The sequence below is a fragment of the Cryptomeria japonica genome, chromosome 4, assembly GCF_030272615.1.
Source record: "Cryptomeria japonica chromosome 4, Sugi_1.0, whole genome shotgun sequence".
Lineage (NCBI taxonomy): Eukaryota > Viridiplantae > Streptophyta > Pinopsida > Cupressales > Cupressaceae > Cryptomeria > Cryptomeria japonica.
The window spans coordinates 602,065,070-602,083,252 of NC_081408.1; positions in this window are offsets into that span (position 1 = coordinate 602,065,070).

Below are 18,183 nucleotides of genomic sequence, written 5' to 3' on the forward strand. Positions count from 1 at the left end.
GAGCCCATGGCTACTCCATCAATCTGTTCATAAATAACACCTCAGAAGGAGAAAAAGGTTGACCTTAAGCAAAGTTCCACCAAAGAGGCGATCTCCTCATTGACCTTATGCTTGACAATCTTGATGGAGTCAAGAATAGGGACCTTAGTGAAGAGGGATACCACATCGAAGCTCACAAGAGTGTCTTGAGTGTCCAACTTGGTGTCCTTGATAAACTAGACAAATTGGTTGGAATCTTTGATAAACTGCACAAATTTATTTTGAAAATATTATATTCGTTTAAAAATATAATATTTTCAAAATAATTTTTAATTAATATCTCTCCATATTTTTAGGCCTATTTGTGTGGATATTTATATTTTTTTTATTAGAAATAGTTGAACAATCAATTATATGGATCAGGAAGCTATTCGCAATCCTGAATTAGACCACGCAAGGTCTCAGGATTGTATCTTCACTATACAAATTTCTCTAATAACATGCTTTCTACATAATAGAAGATTGTCTTCAAACCTGTTGGCTACTTACTAAGATATACAAACACATGTACTAAGCAAAAATAAATAAAAATACAAACATGTGTATTTATAAAGTGTAGGTGATCATCCTGTACATATAAGCTGTAAGTGATCATCATGTACAAAAACCATTCATAATTAAGCAATCTAAACTGTCCATATAGACTGTAAGTGATCGTTGTGTCAACAGGATGTGTGTACTCCCCTTCTATATTAAACCTGTTCATGGGCAGCAAAATGGAACTTGATGCTTTGCAAAATGGAAGGATTAGTCATGATAACAAAACACAAACAACAAGAAACTAATTTGTTAGTGTTAGAAATCACATGGAAAACACTATCCTAAGCAAGCATATCAAGGAAGACACTACAAGGCAAATAAAAAACTTAATGAATCTACAAAATGTAACTAAACACCTCCATATGCTCTCTATCATACTGGTAGCTTCTCCTTCCTTGTTCATCTCCTCTCCAAGTTCCAAATAAGTGCAACTCTCAGCATCTTTTTGCACTATGGATGTCTTATGGAGGTTCAAGATGAAAAATGATTTACTTTATGCAATGCAAGTGTAAACAAAAAGCTAATATTAGATGATATTGAATGAAAATGATTTATTTTAATCCAAATGACAATATATTAGTGATTTGTGCTAAGTGCTTTTCTCTAAAATTGGCTATAAGGTAAATGCATACAAGGTTTTTAGGATCTGGATTATGAGGAAATGAGCTCTATTTATAGAAAAAATGGAGCAATGAATGGTTGAGATTGAGTAATCTCAACAAGGGTTGGGATTGAAGGCTTAATGATCCATATGGGGGCTTTCAACCCAATCCCAGGATGACAAATGTCAACAAGAGATGGGTTGAGAGGAGAGGAAATAAGCATTAAATGCTTGACATGACTTGAGGGTTGACTTGGGAGGTAAGGTTAAGGTTGAGTTGAATGGATAAATTCATTATCCAAAGAATAATGCTTTTATCCAATGGATAAACTCTTGTGCAAGAGTTAGTGAAGATAACCATGGTCAAAGCAATAAATGCTTGAGGAGACACATGAGGGTTGAGTTAGGGGTCAAAGTCCCTAACCATGGGTGCAAGTGGATTTAACCATAAATGGTTATGTAAAAGCCATTAATGGTCATGTAAGAGCCATTAGTGGTTTGGAAGACTTTAGAGGTTGGATTGTTGAACACATAAAGCATTAAATGTTTTTCAAAGACTTTGGAGTCTTTGAGAAGTGACTTCTAGTTGCTTAGGAATGTGACAATATTTAGGGGATGGATTAGGCTAATTAGGAAGAGGTTAGAAGAATCTAGAAGGGAATTTAGGTTTGCAAGTGGGTTTGGTGGGTGAGGGAAAATAGGATTTTTATTAAAATAAAATTCATTTATTTCAACAAATAGGTGCAACTTGCATTTTCAGGAGAATGCAAGTGGGGGGGATTTTAATGATTTAAATAAATGTTTTATTTAATTTATTTAAAAGAGGAAAGGGGGTTAAATGAAATAAATAGGATTTATTCATTTAATTGATTGTGAATTTAGTTTAATGAATTAATTAAAATATAATTAAAAATTTATTTAATTAATAGGAGAATGTTTGAAGATGAATTAATTAAATGTTAATTTAATTAACTGGTGGCTAGTGGGTTCATTAATCAAATAAATAGTAAATATTCATTTAATTAAAATGGACAGATTTATGTGACTACAGAACTATATACCAAAAACCAATACATTAGAAATTTGTGTTATCACTCTCTACTCTTTGGTTGGCAAGGATTCTTGGTCCACCTTTTACTTGTACTCCCTTTTCTAGATTGTCCACTGAGTATTGATTATTGTACCTCCTTTTGAGCTCCTGGTAATGGAATATTGTCAGCTTAACCAAATGGTCGTTGTCTAGCATGTTTTACCTCTTCCTGTTTACCTCTACAACTCCATTCTTCATTAGCTGAACGAATTTATCCTTAGTGATCTCCATGGTCATAGTCACCCACAAAGAAACATTAAACACTATTGAGTCTTCTTGAAGACTTAGTGAATGCCCTCCCTATCTTTTGAAATTCATCCTCATTTCTATATTTTCAAATAATCCAAAGAATTTCAATAGAAGTATAAACTAAAATAAATTTAATGTTTTGTCTAATTTTTGTACAGAGTCATACAAGATCTCTTTTAAATTAATACAACCATTATCCCCCTATCCATCTAAGTTAGCAAAAAATATATTTTGAACCTCCCCAGCAAAGAAGCATTCAAAGAAATATGCTTTTGACAAATACTACAAATGTCTAAGCTAAAATAACAAGGTAATCTCTATAATAAATTAATAATAATAACACCCACCTAGAACAAGCTTTTTTGGGTTCAATCTTACTAGATCATAATGTTTTAAATATAATTGACCACTATTTTTTAGTCAAATCTAGATTCCAAAAGCCATTAATATAGTTGGCCATATTGCTAGTACCAATTAGAGACATCTTTACTTTTCACATTCTTCAATTTAGTTCCATCTATCCATTTATAAGCATCAAGAATATCAATAGCAAGTTCTTGTATAGCAAGAAAACTTATATTACTACATGCCTTTCTTAATATTGTATAAGTTCTCTAGTTTGAGGGGGCTAATCCCAAAGTCGTTGCAAAGGAAGGACCATGATCTCGGTCTCCCAGTATCAAGAATGTCCTTAAGCATTTGATGCCCTTACTAGAACATGGTTCTGCTGAGCAACTGTGTAGAAGTGCAAGAGGCTTGTTATTGTGTTCTAGGTTCCACCACAATGATCTAGAGAGAAGGGTCTTTTATTTTCTTAGACCACCACTATCTTGGAGATTGCTTCTAACATGTTCCCAAGATCTCCATAGGCTTCTAAAGACATTGGAACCAATAGGAATCATGGAGAATTTATTGGTCATAGATGGGTAAATGCTTCCAATTTTTGGCCTGCATAGGGACAACTTCCTAGATATTATTCCTAATTAATGCGTTCCAAAGTTCATCCCTTGCAAGGCCTTGACGATTCACTTAACAACTAGAGAAACCCCATGTAGTCTTAAGTCTTTCAACCCTAGACCACCCACAACATTCTCCATACAACACCATTCCCACTTAACAAAATATTTTTTCCTTCTCCCTTTTTCATCTGACCAAGGGGTTTTCCTAATCCTTTTTTGAATCTCATTACTTGATAGCTACTAAAGAGCCAAATAGGCTATACGAGGATAAAATTTTTTGACAAATTTGTGCTTTCCTTGCTAAGGATAGGTACTGTTTATTCCATTTGTCAATGTTCTTTTCAATTTTCTCTTTAATCCGTTACTAGATGCCTTTGAGGCATGGATTGATAGAAAATTAAATTCCCAATTATTTGAATTGTAGATTAGGGCTTCCCCATTGAAATTCATAACTGCAGAACCAATCTGGGGGGTGTAGTTCCATTGAGAATAATGGATTTCCTATTAGATAATTAAACTCTAGATGCTTGATAGAAAAATCCATTTTCTGCATTAAATTGTGGAAGTTGTCTTCCTCAATGTTAACAAATAGCACAGTATCATTTGCATAATAAACATTGAAGAGGTTTTTTTTATTAGGTAGTGTATGCCTAAAATGTGGTCTTCCACCTGCAAGAGGGAAAACACTTGAAACACACCAATGAAACATTATGTTAGAGGATTCAAATGAGAAAAACATATTAATCAACCAAAAAATCTAAAATTGTCTCATTTTTCTCTATCTCCAAGGATCCTTCAAATCAAGTTGGCTCTCAACTTGGAAGAGCACTTGATCTCTAGGATGACTATCAAAAGAATGAGAGATATGTATGATTCTAAGATCTAAATGGAATGCAACTAAGATCTTAGTGATATGCTAAATGGATATGAAACTAGATATGTTACCAAAATGAGAAGATTAGCATGAGATTAAGCTAGCATGAGAATGTTATGAACATGAGATTGATCTAGCATGGAAAAGAAACTAGCATGATATACTAAAACATGATGAAATCTATGATATAATGCAACTAAGATGGTCTAAAAATGCTAAGAGAAGACAATGGAGCTCCTTAGTAACCTACACAAAACAATTTAGCTATAGATTAGATGCAAATGAAGATGGATGATTGATTGAAGAAATGGGCTCTATTTATAGAGAAAATAGAGAAATGGATGGTTGAGATTGAGTAATCTCAACAAGGACTAGGATTGAAAGTTGTCAATCCATGTGAGGGATTCAATCCAATCCCCAGTTGACAAATGTCATCTTGAGAGGGCTTGAAAGGAGATGTAAGAGGGATTAAATTCCTGAGGAGACATGGTGGTTACCTTAGGAGGTAAGGTTATGGCTGGGTTAGTAGATAACCAATGGATAAAGCCTTTACCCAAAGTGTAAACTCTTGTGCAAGGGTTAATAGGATAACTAGGGTCAAATCCATGAGTGTTTGATGAGACCCTTGGGTTAGATGAGGGTTAAGTTAGAGAGAAAGTCTCTAACCATGAGGGGAGGTTGAATTAACCATTAATGGTTAATAGGACTTTGGGGGAAAAATTTGTAAGAGTCCTTCCAAATTTGAGGAACTCAACAAGTTAACTTGTTGAAGAAATAAAGTCTTAAATTCATTTAGAAGACTTTGTTACAAATTTGAGAAGTGACCTCCTCAAATTTAGGGAAAGGACATGATTAGGAGATTAGACATGATTAGGATAGGATTAGAAAGGCTTCTAGAAAAATGATTAAGGGGATGTAGGATTTTGCAAGTGGGTGATGGAAAATAGGCAGTTTTGGTAAAAAAAGATTTATTTTAGCCAAAATAGGGGATGCAACTTGCATTTGTAGGATTTTGCAAGCTGGGGGGGATTTTCAAATAAATTTTGATTTATTTAAATGCAACGGGGATTTTAATTAAATGTGAATTTAATTAAAATGTCTTAGAGGGGGCATTTAATTAAACATGAATTTAATTAAAATCACTTAGATAGAAAAAGGGGAATATTAACCAAATCTTTAATTTGATTAATGGGCCAATTAGAAGAAAAGGGGATATCAGTTAAACCTTATTTTAATTAATATGAAGAATTAGGGATAATTAAATGAATAAAATTCACTTAATTCATTGTGCAACTTTTAGGTGTCTACAGGTAGTGTAAGACCTTTTATTCTAGGGCTCGAGTTTGATTCCCATTCTTTCCCACCTCCTTGATTTTATATGGTCCCAACCAATGAACTTTGAACTTCCCAGGTCAAAGTTCATTACAACCATTGTACTTCAAAAGTAACTGGCTCGGATGGAAGTCCATCCGTTGAAGGTGTTTGTCACACTAAAACTTCTTTCTTCATTGGGCAATCTTCATCACCCACTGTGCCATCATCCGTCATTCATCCAACCATGTGAGGTTCATGAGATATTTATTTAGACTCTCTTCATTTCCAAGCATGTTCTTCGTTGCAATCCATAGGCTCGGTATGGTGTACTCAACTAGCATGATGACTTCTTAGTCGTACATGAGCTAGAACAAAGTGTGACCCGTTATCACCTTATGTTGTTCCTCCCAATCCTCCTGCTCCACTCCGCATGAATTGCAGATGATTGATACTAGTACTTTATTAGTCGAATATGCCTGACTGTTTGCCCGAGGGTAGTACATGGACTGGACAAATTGTGAAAAATTTTGAACTCCACTATCATTGTCCTGATGACTTGGTTGACAAAATGGACCCCCCATTCACTGGTGATCTAGATGGGAATACCAAACCTCATTACGATTTTCTCGAAGAGAAATCTTGTCGTACTAACTGCAGTAGTATCCAAAAGTTCTCTAGCCTTTGCCCATTTTGTAAGGTACTTGGCAGCCACAATGATGTATCGACATTTGTGCATACTATTGGCCTTCAGTGGTCCCACAAAATCTAGCCCCCACCTTTCAAACAACTCCTCTAGTTGAGAGGGGAATAAGGGCATAAAATCCCTTTTCAATGGTTTCCCCACCCGTTAGCATGTGTCACACCTGACAACCCACTCATGAGAGTTTGTGTATAGAGTCAACCACCATAGTCCTACCAATAGTACTTTTGTGTGGTGGTGTCGGGTCCCATGTGGCCTCTGGCAAGTCTATCATGTGCTTCCTTCAATACATTGGGAATCTCCTCTTGTATCACACACCTCTGGAGAATTTGGTCGAGTCCCATTTTGTACAATAGGCCCTTTATTAGCTGGAATGTCTTGCTCTTTAATGCCAACTTCCATCATTCTCTTCGCAGCATATCCCTCAAAACTATTGAGGTGGACAAGTATATTCATCAATATTTTCATAACGGGGAGGTAATGCTGCTGTATATGGTGAAAATGGATAACAATAATAACAATATTGAAAGGCTAAATGAATTCAACCACCAAACCCTAGCCTAACAACAACAAAGATCCACCATAACATATGAAGATTGCCTAAGACAATACAAATCACATGAAATCACAAAGATTATACCATCACATGTCCAATAGGGTTTTGATCTCCATTCTTCCTATCTCCATTGATCTTGCTTGATATATTTGCTCTCAGATTTTATATGCACAAGAGCTCAACAAAGAACAGAATGTGGTTGCAAGTAGAATCATAATGTAGTCAATTGATCAAGTTGTTAGGGTTTGATAATGAAGAAGGCATCTCCTTAAATAGAAGACACAATATGAAATGGAGGGATAAGATTGAGAGGTGTAAAAAGGAGGTCGGCTAGGATTAGAGGGTAGGTAGAAGAAATAGTAAAATAATGAAAGGGGTAGGTGGTGTAGGAATTAAGAGATGAATGACATGTGTCATGTGTAGAAAAAAATAATGAATTAATTAAATAAATAAAGATTTATTTAATTAATAGAAGAAGTGGGATCAATTAAATAAATAAAATATTTATTTAATTTAGGAAAAGGATAATTTAAATAAATAAATGTATTTATTTAAATGAGAAATAAGGCTAGAAGAGGATAAATGAATTAATTAAATAAATAAGGATTTATTTAATTAATAGAAGAATTAGGCTTAGATAATTAAATAAATAAAATATTTATTTAATTAAACATGACAATTTTAGGTGTCTACATTTTGCCCCTCTTTGAGACAATGCGGCTTGTCGCGTTGTTTCAAAGAAGATAAGATGAACTGATACATAGTTGCCCCAAGATGGGAATGATATGCCCCCTCGAGAGATTGGATGAAAATGTCTGGAAAGATTGCAGACAATCTCTCGATAAGAAAGACAAGATAGAATGGACTGACTGGATAAAGTGACAGAGTCACGGGATAACGAAGACTGACTCAAAAAATGAAGGCCAAGGCTAGGGTAGGCTATAAGATAGACCACGGGCAAAAGACATCCTCATTGTCATCTACACCTTCACGAGATCAAAGTGCAGAGCGAGAAAAGAGCAGCAGCAGTCAGCAGCGATGGCTTTCATACACAGATTCGACCGCGTTAGACGATTTCAGAGGCCAGCAGAGGTAGGAGAGCCGGTAAGTACCACCAAACCTCCTCGTAATTTGACACATTTTCTTTTGTCATTAATGCATGCCGAATAGAGCAATAAATGCGCTTAGAAGTAGGGTGCAAAAAATGCAAAAACTGGGAAACCGCGTCTGCGTCAGTGTCAGGCGCGTCGGTGTCTGACAGGCGTGTCTGTGTCAGTGCCAGGTACGTCTGTGTCTGGAACCGCATTTGTGCCAAAGCCGGGCGGGTCTACGTCCTTCAAGGGTGTATATGTTGCAAAGTCACGTTTGTGAACAATATAGGCACGTTTATGTCAAACAGGCGCGTCTATGTTGTTTAGGCGCGCTTGTGCAGTCTATAAGCGAGTTTATGTCTGGAAAATGCAAGGTTTTGTCTTCTAGGTCAAATCGGTAGTTCTGTGATGAACATACGCTGTCGATTGGATAAGCTGCTGAGAGGATACACTCAAGCAGGTCCTCTAGGAAGACTAGGATAGATCAAGGCACTTTGTGATAAACAGGGAGTACCCAAAGTATGAGCAGCACTTTGTGATGAACAGAGAGTGCAAATGTGAGTAACACTTTGTGATGAACAGGGAGTGTCACACACGTAGTACTTTGTGATGAACAGGGAGCACTACTAGGATAGATAGCAACACTTTGTGATGAACAGTGAGTGTCACTAGGATAGATAACCATATGCATTTAGATAAAAAGTAGCACTTTGTGATGAACAGTGAATGCCACAATGACTGACATGATTGATGTTCTTGACTGCAGGAGTATTTGCCTATGTTAGAGTCACGGGAGAGATTCCCGTCGACACAGAGGTTGCGACCGGAGTTGTTGTTTCAGGATAGAGCGGCCATCGAGGAGATGGGTTTGAGACACGTGCTATATGTGCTTGAGTTTCGGGCAAACATGGGTTTTCTGACTGCACTGGCTGAGAGATGGCATTCAGAGACTTGCACATTTCATTTGCCGATGGGTGAGATGACAGTCACCTTGGAGGATGTTTACAGGATTCTGCATATACCGATTGATGGAGATCTGATTCCATATGATCGCGACGGAGACAGAGAGGCTTTGAAACGGGTGTTTCAGGATCCCGACCTAGAGATGAGAGCAGGACATGTGGCATGGGACACCATAACCGCGACAGGGTTAGCCTTGCCAGCTGTGATCGAAGGAGCTATCAGTGGGTTCCTATGTCCGGACAGGACGACACGGGGGTTGGCAATGGGCTGGGGAGGAGCACTGGAGACACTGGTGACGCAGCACACTAGATATGCGTGGGGTCCATGTGTGTTGGCCCACCTATATTATGAGCTTCACCAGTTTGTATACCATGGATTAGTGGGACTGGGTTGTGGAGTGACACTACTGCAGGTTTGGGCATACGAGCATCTGCCTATTACGCGACCGATACATTTCAGAGGGAGAGGTCATGGATGGAGTTTTGTTCATCTGTATGACATGATCACTTCGCAGCCGCGGATTGGCAAGTTAGAGCATTGGCGGCAAGTGATAGATGACATTGACGTAGTCATCTAGAGGCCGTATCTAGGATGCGAGGAGTGGGAGGATGATGCAGTGGAGCTGCCTTACACCTTCCGGAGCAGGTATCTGATTGGGCGGATGCCCTATATACTAGAGAGACAGTTGGTGGATAGAGTATGTAGGCAGTATGGCAGGATCCAGAGGATGCCACGAGGCTCGGGTATGTATGCCCGCATAGTGAGGGATCAGGCGTAGTTCGGGCCTTTATTGTTATATGATCAGGCACTGACACAGCTGGCAGAGATGGTGCCCCTACCCTGGGATATGTGGCCAGAGATCGAGGACGTCGGGATGGATGCAGAGTATGCAGCATATTGGGCCGAGCATCCATTCCCTCGATTGACAAATCCAGGAGAGCTACTGGAGGGAGATGGAGGAGGAGATGATGATGATGATGATGATGGTGGGGGTGATGGAGGCCGAGGCCGACGGAGGCAAAGGGGAGTAGTTGGGGAGAGGAGGGTGGCACCTCGAAGGGAGGGTGGACAGGAGGGACAGGCCCAGGTGGTGAGGGGTCACGATGGATTGCCCCTGTAGGTACCAGCAGCACAGGGTCCTAGAGCACAGGGACAGAGATAGGGACAGGTATAGGGACAGGTGCTAGTACAGGCACAGGAGCAGGGACGGAGACAGGTACAGGGACCTAGGCATGTACCGAGATAGGTACCCATTCAAGTACCAGTACAGGCATAGGGACAGGCACAGGGGCAGGCACCCACAGAGGGAGAGCCACAGGCAGAGGCAGAGGGTGGGGATCCAGAGGAAGATGAGCTGATTGAGCTCAGGGAGATCTACCAGGGCCAGGCAGATAAGATCCAGGATCTGGAGAGGGAGAGGGACTGTCTCAGGACCAGGCTCAGGGATACTAAGTGGGAGAGGGATCAGGCGATTCAGCGCTACACGGAGGCTGAGACAGCACTGAGGGCAGGGAGGCAGGCGACGAAGGACACAGGAGCAGGCTACGCATATGTCCTGTGAGCCGGAGAGGAGATTGCCTACTGGAGGGACCTTTATTATGGTGCCATGCCAGTAGATCAGCGGGCGAGGAGCTTCCATAGACCATCGCGGACAGTGATAGCTACGGGAGGGAGCCGAAGGAGACAGGCATTGAGTGGTGGGGTCATGGGTCCTCCACCACCACCAGATAGGGGGGACAGGCAGGGTGATCCTGGGGCGGGTCCTTCAAGGGTTCAGATTCCATCGAGGCCAAGCGGCTCCGAGGGAGGGAGTTCATCATAGCCTTAGAGGGCTCCCTATGTATCAGTATTTGTACCATTTTTGTATTGTAAACACCTGCGGGTGATTTTGTAGCCATATGATTTTGACATCATTGTATCATGACACTTTATATATATATATATATATATATATATATATATGAGATGATTCATCTTTGCGGCAGCTATATGCATGTGTACCTATGTGATGAGATGTTTCTATGTGATGCTTATGATATGGATGCAAATATTTATATGATCCAATATATTTGTTCTTTTATGTTTTATATGCATATGCATGATGCAAATGTGAATTTATGTTATGCAGATGAATATGATAATGCAAGTGTAAATTGTGCTAACAGGTGTTGTGTGCAGGATGTGATGCAGTTTTGATATCTATATGTATGTATGAAATGCTTATATGTGGTAATGTAGGTGTAAACTACATGAAATGCAAATGTTTTTGGTGTGTCATTATACTCAGTCATGTGATAGCAAGCTACGCGGACTCGAGAAGGACGATGGAAGTTAATCAAGAAAGGGGGATGAAAGATAGAAGATATGAATGTGAAAGAGCTTCTTGTACGTTATCATCATTGAGCTTTATTATGGCAAAATAGGTTATGACAATCGAGGCATATGTTCAACCCAGAAAGTCATTGTACCTGTTTGCATGGAGATAAGACAGTCACAAACAAGGAATGCCCTAGTTCATACTAGACTCACAGTGTCCTCATATCCTTGGACAAGTCATAGCATTACTAAAAGACAATCCACAGACAGAAAATACAAATAGGTGACGATACCCCATCCTCGCCTTTCTAGTCAAAGACATCCTGGAGATAGAATCTCTAGTCAAAGACATCCTGGAAAAGCTAAAAGACATGTCACCAAAAGATAAAATCAAAAGAAAACCAAGACTCGACACCAACATCCACTGTAATCCTCACGTTTAGTGTCTCTTGTCACTTGTTTAAGTCGGATTTTGATTGTGGTCACAATGTTTACTTTCACAAAAAGGATAGATAGCACTGAACTATATGTTGTCTGAGTCTGTTGAAAGATTTGATTTGTTGAAGCCCATTGTTGCTGTCGTGTCTCATCTGAAACTGACTGAATCCATGAAACTGATACTTTATTGCGGAGAAGACAAAACTTTATTGCGGATCTGTGATGCAAATGTTGCTTTATTGTGGGTTGCACGCGAATAGACTTGAAGGAAGCTGGAAGAAACTATACTCCTCGAAACATGTGATGTTCTCAGTTCCACACCCATCACTAGACATATGATTTGCCTTAGCCACAGATAGGATCTGGTTTATTATGGATGGAAAGGGAGTGAAAAGGGGGGTTTACTATGAATGGCTAACCAATCTTGGGTAGATCAATAACAAGCCATGATGGGAATGGGTAAGTTTATTATGGATGGATAGGTTGTGAGTGTGTGCAAAGTGAAAGGATGAAAGTGAATCCTGAAGGAGGGAGGAGCAAAGTCTCTACGCATGGCACTAGTGACCCAGTTTTCACCATGGTACTTGCCCAGGGCACCACCGAAGTGGTTTTCACCATTGGACGAAATTATTTCTCTTTACTTTTTTTATTTTTCAATTTTTTTTGTTGTCACAAGGCGCCTGTTTGCCAGGTTTTCACCAAGTAACGATTTTTTTGTTTTTATAATTTTTTTGTATTTTTGAATTTTTTTAATTTTTTTGTATTTTTTCGAATTAGGATATTCTAAAGAACTATGTGTAGAACCTGCGAAGGTGCATGCTGTTGATAGGATCCTCCAAAGGTTCACCTTCTGTAGTTGAGAGCTGATATGCCCCAGATCCATATACTGCTGTAACAATGTAAGGACCAAGCCAATTTGGTTCGAACTTGCCCTTCTTCTCTCTGTCTTGCTGATTCTTGGGGTTTTCTCTGAGAACCAAGTCACCTACCTCAAATGTGCGAGGCTTGACTTTGTGATTGTAGCTGTGACTCATTCATTGTTGGTAAGCCTTGAGATGATTAAAAGCAGTTTGTCTCCGTTCATCCAGCAGTTCTAGTTCTTGTAAGCGAGAGACCCTGTAATCTTCATCAGTGATGATGTTTGGCAAAGAGACCCATAAAGAAGGTAACTCGACCTCAATAGGCAAGATGGCTTCAGTGCCGTAGACAAGTGAGTAGGGTGTAGCTCCTCTAGGTGTGCGGACACTTGTGCGGTAGGCCCAAAGTGCAGGATTGAGTTGGATATGCCAGTTACGGCCAGTGTCGTCGACTGTTTTCTTGAGAATTTTAAGAATTGTTTTATTAGACGCCTCATCTTGGCCATTACCTTGGGGGTAATATGGTGTGGAGAAACGATGGGAAATATGGAAGCGATCACAGAGTTCACGAACATCCTGATTTTTGAAGGGATGCCCGTTATCAATAATAATGGAATCAGGAATACCATATCGGCAAATGATATAGTTAAGGATGAAGGTAGAAATTTGTTTTCCAGTGACTTGTGTGAGAGGCACGGCTTCAATCCACTTTGTGAAATACTCTGTGGCTGTGATAATGAATTTATGACCATTGGAAGAAGGAGGGTGAATCTTGCCTATGAGATCAAGTCCCCACTGACAAAAGGGCCAAGGAGACGCAAGTGGTTGTAGTTCTTGTGCTGGTGCATGTATGAGGTCTCCATGAATTTGACATTGCTTACATTTTTTGACAAACTGATATGAGTCTTTTTCCATATTGGGCTAGTAATATCCAGTCCTAATGAGTTTCTTGGCCAAGGTAGGACCACTAGCATGCGGACCACATATCCCTTCATGCACTTCACGTAAAGCAATCTGAGCTTCGTCACTTTCTAAACATCTAAGAAGAGTGCCATCTAGACCTCGTCGGTATAGGATATCAGCTAGAATGACATATCAAGAGGATTGGCGAATGAAAGTGCGACGCTGGTTATTTGATAGATCAGGAGGTAGGGTATTGTCGTGAAGATATGTGAAGATGGAACCATATAACTGGGATTCGGGACCAACAACGCATATCATTTCAATAGGAATGATCTCATATGAAGGAACCAATAGGTTGTCTACCAGGAACTCATAGCAGGTTTCATTTTGAGGTAGATCAATTAGTGAAGCAATTGTAGCCATGGCATCTGCAGCATGATTCTGCTCTCTTGGTATCTGCTCAAAATCTATCTTTGTGAAGTGCTATTTCAAATCATCCACCATTTGTTTGTAAGGCATTAATTTTTCATCTTTTGTTTGGTAATCATCAGTTGCTTGACGGATGACAAGTTGAGAATCCCCAAAAACACGAAGTTCTTGGATCTTCCACTGAACTGCAATTCGTAATCCAGTTGTTAATGCCTCATATTCCGCTATATTGTTAGTGCAAGGAAATGATAAGCGGTATGATTTTGGTATAGAATCGCCTTGAGGAGTTATAAAGAGAATACCAGCTCCTACCCCATGTTGTGTGTATGAACCGTCAAAGTACAGTTGCCATAGCCTTGCATGTGATATTGTTAAAATGGATTCATTTGGAAATTCTGAATTTAGAGGAACATCATCAATCATGGGGGCATCTACTAATTGATCCGCGATTGCTTGTCTTTTTATTGCTTTTCTGTCTACATATTCGATGTCGAATTCACTCAGGATCATTACCCACTTGGCCAGTTGCCCAGTAAGTGTAGCTTTATTGAGAAGGTATTTTAATGGATCAATTCTTGCAATCAACTTAGTCTTATGAGTGAGCATATAATGTCATAATTTCTATGAAGCAAAGACCACAGCGAGACATGCACGCTCAATTGGTGTGTATTTTAGCTCATATCCCACCAATGTGCGACTGATATAGTATACTATTTTTTCCTTGCCATCGGCAATTCGTTGTGCTAGGAGTGCCCCCAGTGCTGTTGGAGTAGCTGATATGTATAGTAGCAAAGGCTGATCTGGAATTGGTGGCATCAAAATTGGCGGATTCAAAAGATAATCTTTGAGGGTCTGAAAAGCTTGTTGACAGTTATCATCCCATTTGAATTTGACATTTTTATGTAGTAGATGCTAAAAAGGATTACACTTATCTGCAAGTTGTGCTATGAATCTTCGTATAGACTGAAGTCTCCCTTGTAAGGATCGAAGTTGACTGATATTTCTGGGTGGCGGCATGTCCAAGATAGCCTTGACTTTTGTTGGATCGGCTTCGATTCCTCTTTTGGACACAATGAATCCTAGGAGCTTCCTGGAGGTTACCCCAAAGACACATTTCTTGGGGTTTAATCTTACTTTGTATTTTTCCAACCGATCAAAGACGATTGAAAGTATGTCCAAATGTGTATCTCTATCTATTGATTTACCCAAGAGATCATCAACATAATCTTCCATGGTTATGTGCATGAGATCATGAAAGATAGTGGTCATTGCTCTTTGATATGTAGCACCTGCATTTTTCAGCCCAAAGGGCATGACATTCCAACAAAAAGTTCCCCACGGACAAGTGAATGATGTTTTGCGTTGATCCTCGGGTGCAATCCTGATTTGATTATAACCAAAAAATCCATCCATTAAAGATAACATTTCGTGACCTGCTGTGAGATCAACGATCAAGTCAATATTTGGTAATGGGAAGTCATCTTTCGGACAAGCTTTGTTGATATCTCTGAAATCTGTACATATTCTAATGTTGCGATCTGGTTTACTGACAGGTACTAAATTGGAGATCCATTCGAGATAATCAATTGGGCATATGAATCCGACATCCAATAACTTCTCCAGCTCTGCTTTGACTAGTAATGCCACTTGTGGATGCATTTTTCTTAATTTCTGTTTCACTGGCTTTGCCCCTGGTTTGACTGTCAAATGATGCATTACCAAATCCGGATCTAGTCCAGGCATATCAGCGTATGACCATGCAAAGTTGATTTGTCATTCTTTGAAGAAGCTTATGAATTTTCCCCTTTCGGACTCTATCAATGATTGAGCCAGGAATATATTGTGTGGAACTTCTTCTGTACCAATGTTTGTTTTGATAGTCTCCTCTACCAACATGGATGACTTTTCCTCATATGATGCTGGGAGAATGTCGAGCCTTCCATCTTCGGGTGCCTCAGAGAGGTTTTCGCCCTCAGATACGTCCTTTCTTTTTACTTTTTTCGAATCAGATAGCACCACAGTGTGGTTTTCACCATAAGACCCTTGATTTGTTCTTATTTTCACATTTTTGCGACTGGAAGGTCCGACACCCTCACCAAAATATGCCATGTTGTTGAGTTCTATGGTGTATCCTGCTTTGTGGTCCCCAGGGGGAAGATCATCTCGTATGCCAAGATAGTCAATAATAGCTTCGTCATTTTGAAATGTGTCAAATTGTGCTGGTCCTTCATAATCCCAGTCAATGAGTTGGTGGTGAACAAGGGGAAGGCCTTTAATGTTTTCGGAGTTTGCAGGGCTAAGAGTGAAGATGTGGTTATATTCGGGTATATCGAGGTAATCGTTGAGGTCATCGATGGCACTCTCCTCATCAGTTTCGATCGCAAGCGAATCCAAATTGTCGTCACTAGTAGCGCCTTCCGGGACAAGTGTTCTCATCCTATGTGATTTCGACCTAGAACCTTGAGACGAAGACTGTGTGCAATCCTTATGGGTTGTTTCTTGACCAACTCTGAACTTTTTATAAAATTCCTCTTCTTCTGTGGGTTCATCTGGCTCTCTGAATGTCTCGGTGAGCTCATAATCACTGGAAGATTTGTCTGAACCCCATTCCCATTCGTTGGAATCTGTGGAATAGTAATCCTCTTGTTGAACTTTGGCAACTTTGATTTGTGATGCCTCTTCTGTCCTTTTAGTGTGGATCTTGGAAGTTAGAAAACCAAGTCCCTTTGAGCATTCCCTTTTTACAGTCAATTCAGGTTGTAAGGGCTCCATGACGCCTTCTTTGCGTAGCCCAAGAGGGCTTTTTCCATCATACCCAATTTTTTGTAGAATCTTGAAGCCTTTGCCATATTTCTCACAAGGTATATTGATCTGATCTTGTGTGTCCTCTTCAATGTCTTTGTAGAGCATTTTGTATAAATCTTCTTCTTCTAGTTCGCCCCATCTTTGAAAGGTAGTAGGATCCCATTTGAGTATCATGATGGATATTTACTTGTTAGGATGTGGCCTTCCATATTCTTTTGGAGAGCTCATGACTTGTCGTAAATACATGGTCTGATTTAAAGTGTATTCTCCCATGCCTTTGTCCTGAAATTTGCCTTTAAGTTCACCTTGTTTTGATGTCGAAGGTTTTAATGACTCAGGGTCAATGTATGCCGAAGAAGGAGCAGCCTCACGATTACTGGGAATGATGGTTTCAGTATGTGATCTCAGGTTATTGCAATATATGAACAGATTAGGATCACTGTTAACTGTTACCTCGACTCCATTATGACGAAACTTAATGCATTGATGATATGTCGATGGGACTGCCCTCATTTCATGAATCCAAGGACGTCCTAGCAATATATTATAAGTGAGATCTAGATCTAGGACCTGACAAACCACATCCTTTGTGACTGGCCCAATTCTTAGAGGTAAGGTGACTGTGCCCTTGGATGAGCGCTCTTCATCGTCATATGCCTTGATGGTGATTTGATTTGTTGAATTCACAGCTTTATCAGAATATCCCAATTGTTTAATGGTGCTCAATGTACAAATGTTTAGACCAGCTCCTCCATCTATCAGGACCCGCTTTATTCTATGTTTGTGTATGAAGGCTTCAACATGTAGTGGTGCATTATGTGGCTGACTTATGGAGGCGTCATTAGCTTCTGTGAATGTGAGGGAATGTGGAATGGAAAGGTATCCCACCATGGCTTGAAACTGGTCCACGTTCAGATCAGTAGGAACGGTGGTGTCTCTCAAGATTTTGTCAAGAATAGCTTTATGAGCGGGAGATATGCGTAAGAGCTCAAGGATGGAGATGAGCGCGGGTGTCTTCCCTAATTGTTCTACAAGGTCATACTCAGGTTTGGTTGATGAAGAAGCAGTATTTTTAGTGGAGGCACCTGGCAAAGTGATTTTACCTTGACGGGTTGTAACATGACATTCAGAGGTATGTTCGGAAGAAGATCCAACACCTCTTAGGACAATCTTGGGTCTCTGAGGAGGATTCTCAGGGTTTTTGTTCTTGATGGTAATAGTAGAGATATGATTGTCCATCGAGATATGATTGATAGTTGAATCATAGTTGTAAGGTGCTCTAGTATAGTTGGCCTGATCATCTATGACTTTGGCTTTTCCCTTGTCATGCTTTGGGAATGGTTCCTTAAACATCTCATGTTCTTGGTTGGATGAGTGTCCCTCAATCTCAATGTCACCTCTATCAATGAGATCTTGTACGATGTTCTTCAGTCGATGACAATTTCCTGTCTTATGACCC